The 6,840-nt window shown below is 40.5% G+C and overlaps 1 protein-coding gene across 1 annotated transcript in view; it reads left to right on the forward strand.

Moving 5' to 3' along the window:
* The first annotated feature begins 507 nt into the window (after window positions 1-507).
* The window catches only part of LOC107687726 (neurocan core protein-like), a 166,937-nt gene continuing 160,604 nt past the window's right edge, over window positions 508-6,840 (forward strand). The window contains exon 1 of the mRNA XM_016485176.1: window positions 508-729. The gene's annotated coding sequence lies outside the window, so the exon portion shown is untranslated. The remainder of the gene's footprint in view (window positions 730-6,840) is intronic.

Genomic DNA, 6,840 nt, shown 5'->3' on the forward strand with positions numbered 1-6,840 from the left:
TAACCATTTGTATAACCACAGTTTTACTACAAATACCATGGTTAAACTATGGTTAGTGTAGCAAAACCATGGTTAATTTGTGGTTACCATGGTTTAATTATAGTTACCATGGTTTTTTGGTTTAATTGGTAGTAAATGGTTAATTTTCGTATAAGGGTATGCTTTTTTGGTTGTAAAACCATGGCTAATTTTCGTAAGGGACTGTTGTAACTTCGTTTTGGTGGATTCAAATAACTAGGAGTCAGATGAACCCCCAAATTCTCCACAATTCGCACCCTGTGCACCGCAATAAATCTGCCCAAGCAAATGACCAAACAAAGGACGGAATCGCTGAAATATTGTGCAAAATATTGTCCATCCCCCCACCGAAGTCCATAGAGAATTGGCTATACACCGTCTAACGCACTCTCTTGCCTAAGCATCTGCTCCGTTCATTCGGTGAGGGGGGAACCGCTGTGAGCCTCCGGACGCGCTTTTGTTCAGTGTCTCTCCTCGCGACCGGCGAAGCGTGCGCCGTTTCGAGCTCCTCTCTGGACCCGGGCTGAGGAGAAATACCGTGCTTTTTGAACGATTTTAACGAAGTAAGGAGTTCGTTTTAACACGTTTCTGAGGCTGAACAGATTTGAATGGTTAACATCAGCGGCTGTTATCATCTACTCTGCTGTATCTGAGGCGACGCGGCATTCCTGTGGACTTTCTGAGGCGACGACGCGCTTTACTTCGGAGAAGGTGAGAACAAGCGATGTTTTTGTGCTTAACTGATTGCGTCTCGCTTCATTATTAATGTATAACGTGGTGTAGGATGTTTTGTGTTCAGGATAGGCTATATACAGCCCCCTTGCCAAGCGCAGTACCTCAGTGAGGACAGTCAAGGGGATAAAACCAGGAGCACAACGATATTGAACGGCTGTTCGGAGCAGAAGACATCATGGTGAAATGTTAAATATATGAAGAGTAGATTGCTATCTAATTTCTAAAATCAGATATTTGTGCAGTTCTCAGACCTATTAATCACTTATCCTCTGAAATATTACGTGATTTGCAAAGTGCTTGTGGGTTCAAATGCAATCAAATGCAATGTTCTTGTCCGGTTTTCCCCAGATCCACTCAAGTGAGTCATTTTCTTTGCCTTGATATAACCCCCCACCTGCAAGATGTCATTTGCAGTAATGCCTTGATGTGAAGTGGTTGAAAGAAATCCCATCAGAAATAGTGAGCGAGAATTTTGGGATCGAAAGGGACCCCGCATTGTTTTTCTCCTTCGCAGAGTGTCAGCTGGATGCTGTTAAAAGCTGACAAGTGCTGAGCGCTGCCAGTCTTGTGCCTGCCTCGACGACAGCGTGTAGCTGGTGGGAGAGGAAGACTGAGCCGAATTTCTCTTGGCATTCTGTCGTGACTGACTCTGTTGTCTCTGTTCGGTCTGAACCCCTGAGTCTCTACCTGACGGAGCACTCCAGGTGCTTCTTGCATCAGTCTACAACAAGTCTTGATGCTGACAAGAGAAAAGTGCAAGAGAGTGACTTGTGAATGTGAAGATGTGTGTTATTTGTCAAAGAGCATCAGAAATAGAAAGTGGTGCGAGTTGTGGCTCCAGGTGCCCTGGGAAAATTTCAGGCAGCTGTTTGCAGCAAATTGGTTACTGTGGGGCAAGGTTTGTAACGTTGCCCTCTTCTCTTCTCTTCTCTTCTCTTCTCTTCTCTTCTCTTCTCTTCTCTTCTCTTCTCTTCTCACCTTTCTCCTCTCCTCTCCTCTCCTCTGAAATTATACCGTTCTTGGAGTATATCCTATGGCGCGCTCATACTGGGAACAGTTTTGCACCATAATTTTTGTAGAAAGTTCCGGCAACACAAGCGATGCAACAAAGTTGGAGTCCAACTTTATGCAAATGAGCCATGCAGTGACTACCAATGAGAGTGCATACTGTCAGATATTGCAGCATATTAGGAAGCAACGCACAGCATTTCGGCAACCTCCAGCAATTGCTTTTGTTTGGCTTTAGTTGTATAAGCTGGTATATTAGATTTTTAATAGCAAATCTGAATATCCATTTTTCATATACTGACCAAAAAAAAGAAACAGTTTTCACTCAGAAATTGCTAGTAAATTTCACGAATAAACAGCAAACAAACAGCAATATATTGAATTAAACATGAAATTCAGAAGTAGAAAGATTGTACTGTTTTAAAATGGTATTGTGAATTGTACTCCACTAATGTTTTATTTACAACTTTTGAAAAAAAAAATGTTTTTTTTAATTGTACTGTACATTATAATGGATGCCTAAATTCACTTAAATATAACGTTAAAAAATAATATATTTAATTTTTAGTGTTATTTAAAATTTATTTACATTTATTTCCTTTTTTAATTTTTTTAATGAATTGTTTTATATAGAATTTTAATATCAGCCATTGATTGGTTATCAGCCATATCTTTCATATTTGAACATTGTTAAATGCAGTTTTTAGCAAATCTCAAAATGAATAACCTTTTTCATAATATCCATTATTATGGATGCCTAAATTAACTTGCAGCTTTTAAAATGATTGATTTTAGTTTTTACGGTTATTTAATTACATTTTTATTCATTTTTATTTATATTTATTTAAATTTTTTATTTTGGACAAAATAATATTGCCCGTTTATTGGTTATCACCATAACATAACCATTAGTTTACCGTATTGGCCAGCATTTTAGCCCATCCCTGATCTTAATTGATCAAATAAACATATGGGTGTCCGCTGAGGCTGTGTTGCTAAACTCATACCCTGTCACCCTCAAGCAACCCTGTGTTGCTTGCATCTATATCAGGGTGAGTGCTCCGATACGGCGCCTCCAGGTTCAAAGACCTTTCTTTCTAACCCCGAGTCCCAGCGGAGCAGCTCAGTCTTGCAAAACCAAGCAGCCTTTCAAGTTGGCTCCAGAACCTCGGTAAATCTCCTTGGGGCATCCATTCTGCTCTTTATCTGAGCACCCTCTTCTCCCTGTATAATCGTAAATGCCAGAGGAGCACCTTTGAGCATGTTGTCTCTTGTCTCAAAAAGTGGAAATTGCCTCTGAGCGCAACCATTTTGGCGTTGGGTGACTTGTAGAGGGCACTTGATTGATTCTCATATTTTAATAATACGCGTTTCCGCTCGACTGCGTAATTTAGTCCCTACAATTGTATGAGGGGGGGTTGTGCTGACAGGTGGAATTGAATTGTACTTGAATAGCATCCAGAAAGCTAAATGCCTTCGGATTCCAGGAGATAATGTCCTTGTCGTAAATTAACATATGCCGTGTTTAATGAACCAAGTCTACTAAAATTAGTCGGGAAATTTTTGGTGGATGCAATTTAGGGAAACATTGTGCTAGTTTTGAGTTCCTGCATAAGCCGACTGCTGATTTGTGATGAAGGCCGTGTTTAATTATGCAAAGTTGATGGTCTGTTTGTGTTGGGGGTGAATAGATGCCAGTAAATGTCTTAATTTATGTCCACAGTCATCCAGGTCTACTAAAATTATTCTATAAATTTTTGGTAGATGCAAATTCAAGAAAACTTCATGCTAGTTTTGTGTTCCTGCATAAGCCAAGTGCTGATTTGTGACAAAGGCTGTGTTTAATTATGCAAAGTTAATGGTCTGTTTGTGATTGTGTGGTGAATAAATGCCAATATAAGTCTTAATTTATGTCCACAGTCATCCAGGTTGGTGTTTTACGTTGTGTGCGCAGTCTTGATTGACAGCTGACAAGAAAGAGTAGTTGTGTCTAATCCCATGAGCCAGAGGAAGCAGTTGGCAGCAGCTGTCTCTACTACATGTGTCACCCGCCAATCCGCCAAAGTCTGAATATTTATCGGTGCCCAGACTTGGAATACATTATTCAGAACGGGCATTTGCCGCCTTAAACACCACAAATGAATCATGACACCTGGTCTGTGTTTTGCTGGTTTTCGAAATGGGACTGTAAGAGTTTAACTTCGTAGAGGGAGAAGAAAATATTAATTTTAATTTCTTTTCAGCCCTAATTCTTTTTCTGTCTTGAAAAGATTCCATTTGGCTCGCAGGTCTGCTCAAGACAAAAACACACTACCTTGCGGTTTAAAGATTCATTTAGAAAATGTTTTATCGCTTACCCTGTGGGAGAGGTCCAGAAGGAAAAGAAGCCTGATAATTATGCCAGCAATTTGCACAGTGCTACTTCAGGCACTCGGTCCTCCAATACAAGCTTCTCTCTCTCTTTTTGTTTCCTGGTATATCCTCTGTTTTCAGCACTGGACAGCTCCCAAGTTTTGGCCATTGTACACACAGCTGCTGGCAGCTAATAAATGAACAAGACCAGCGGTGTCGCTGAAAATGATATTTGCTCCAAGAAGAAAATGGCCTGTTGGAGTTCTTCCTCTTTGCGTTTGCATTCGGGATGACGTCAAACCTAAGAAAAGACTGATGAGTGGTGGTTCACAGGACAAATGGCCTTGTGGCTCCAGCTGCATTCATCTTAGACTCACAAGTGCTTGGAATGTTTCACATTCTCCATATTCGTGTGCTGAAGCGATATGGGATTAAAGGGATACAATGGAAGCCAATAGGGTCCAAAACAACACTAGACCCCTTTTGATTTTCATTGCATTTACAAAAATCATAATTTGCAAATGCATTTGCAAAAATAATAATATATATATATATATATTTTTTTTTTTTGGGTTCCGTTCCACTGAAGAAAGTCATACAGAGCTGTGTTTCTAACGATGCAACTCACTGCTTAATTAGCATTTGGTGAACCAGTTCATCAAATCAGACTTAACTGATTTTAACTTAGACTAAGGGTGCTTTTACACTTGGTTCACTTGCCTGGTCCGAACCTGAGTTCGATTGCTCCCCCCTCCCCCTGCCCCCATTGGACTGCGTTCATATTATTTTATTTGGAACCGTGGTTTGTTTGCGTCATCAAGCCAGCAGCTGTTTACCCCGTTGCTTAAGTAAGGCAGCAAAATGCATAGTTGCTCTCTTCATTTTTATATATTTATGTTTTTGAACCATTGGTTTCGTTTCCAAAGCTTCAGTACATAACGGCACTTATGAATCTTACGATGGTCTTACGAATGTACTGCAAATGCTCTAAAGAACACTGAAGGTGAACAGAAATAAGATATACAGCTCTTTGCTTGGAGCGCGTCAGTCATGCTCGTCAGGAAAGTGAGTGAAACACACACAAACACACATTTTTATCAAATTATACGTCATTAATAGTGGTTCACTTCTGTGGTTTTGTACGATTGCATTCACATCAGCAGCGAACCGTACCGGAGTTCACATGAACCGAACCCCAGACCACCCTTTTTAAGTGGACTCGGGTATGGTTCGCGGGTGCGCACCCGAGTTTGGAAGACAGCGTTCACATCATCCAAACGAACCAAACTCTGACATCAGGCGAACCCGGGTGCGCACCAAAAGTGCTAGTGTGAAAGCACCCTAAAAAGGTCTCGACTCGAGTCAACACAGATCTACAAGTTACTCAATCAAAACTCGTTTAGGACTTGCCTGAAAGTCACTCTGACTTGAAATGAGGCACTATTCCACCGTATGTCTTATTATGCTGTTTTTTGCCAACTCATTCAGCACTCCAGTTCCTGAACACTGAACTGAAAACAGTACAAACATGTCCAACATGCAAACTGTCTGCCGAGGGTTTCATAAAGGGGGCAAAATGTGTGTTTGCAGTGCTGAACCACATGAAGTGTAACAAATAAAACGTATGGGAAATATAAAAGTGATCTGACAACTATAGTTTCAAGTCAACAATAGTACACTAACAGCAGTTCTCTGTTGTATTATGAGTCGGTTAATGGTTACAATGGTTCTCGAGTCATGAATGAATATTTTATACACATAGGCTACATTCACACTGTCAGTTTTTGGGATTGACAACCGCATTCTCTTTACAGGTGCGAGTCTCGAAATGTCCAGTTCACACAGCAGCTTACAGTTGTGTTTAGAATACTGTCTGTATGAACATGCAACAGGAGTAAAGCCCGTATTCCTTACCAGTAACCATAGCGACAGTGACCAACGTAAAATCAAAGATGGCGACGTCCATAAAACTGAAAGTCTTATCACTTTCTGACACGACAAGAGTCCAATCGAGCCGCGAATTCATTCGTCAAATCATCATTAACCGACAGCAGCTTTTATATTTTGGTGGAGAGCGGAGCATTTGAATCGTATTAAGGACTCAAATACAGGACTGACAACCATATTCTGCTGCTGTGTGAACATGGCCATAGATATGTAAAACATCTAGAATTCATATAATTATAGGGTGCTTTTAACAATAACGTTGTAAATACGTGATGCAATTGCGTGATTATATGAACTAACTGGTGAATAATTTTTTTCTGAACAAACTGTTCAGTTCGTGGAAAAGAATCGGACTTGACCTCACAAACAATATGGAACTGTTGTTAATGACGTCATGCACATTTCGAGATTGGATTATTGTCAGTTTATTGCTGTAAATAATGAACATGGCATCTGAGGAATACTTCACAAATTTCTTCTCTGTTGTTTTGCTTTCTTTCAAGATATTTGATTCCATCATGGATTCCCTCTTACATCACTCTCGGGTTCTCCAGCGTCAAAAATGGCGCTTTCATTCTTTTGACATTCTAAGATGCAGAATGAAATTTGTATGGAATCAGAGCCGGCGCCAGGGCACCTACATCAGGGGGGCATTTATATTGGGGGAAGGCAATCTGTAATCACGTGTAGTCGCTGAAGCTCACGAAAGCGTGCAGTAGCAAATGCTATTTTCACTTTAGCTTTCGAAATCGATCACGTTCAGCAGGGAGTGGAGAGCAG

The sequence above is a fragment of the Sinocyclocheilus anshuiensis genome, unplaced genomic scaffold (assembly GCF_001515605.1).
Source record: "Sinocyclocheilus anshuiensis isolate Anshui unplaced genomic scaffold, SAMN03320099.WGS_v1.1 scaffold305, whole genome shotgun sequence".
Lineage (NCBI taxonomy): Eukaryota > Metazoa > Chordata > Actinopteri > Cypriniformes > Cyprinidae > Sinocyclocheilus > Sinocyclocheilus anshuiensis.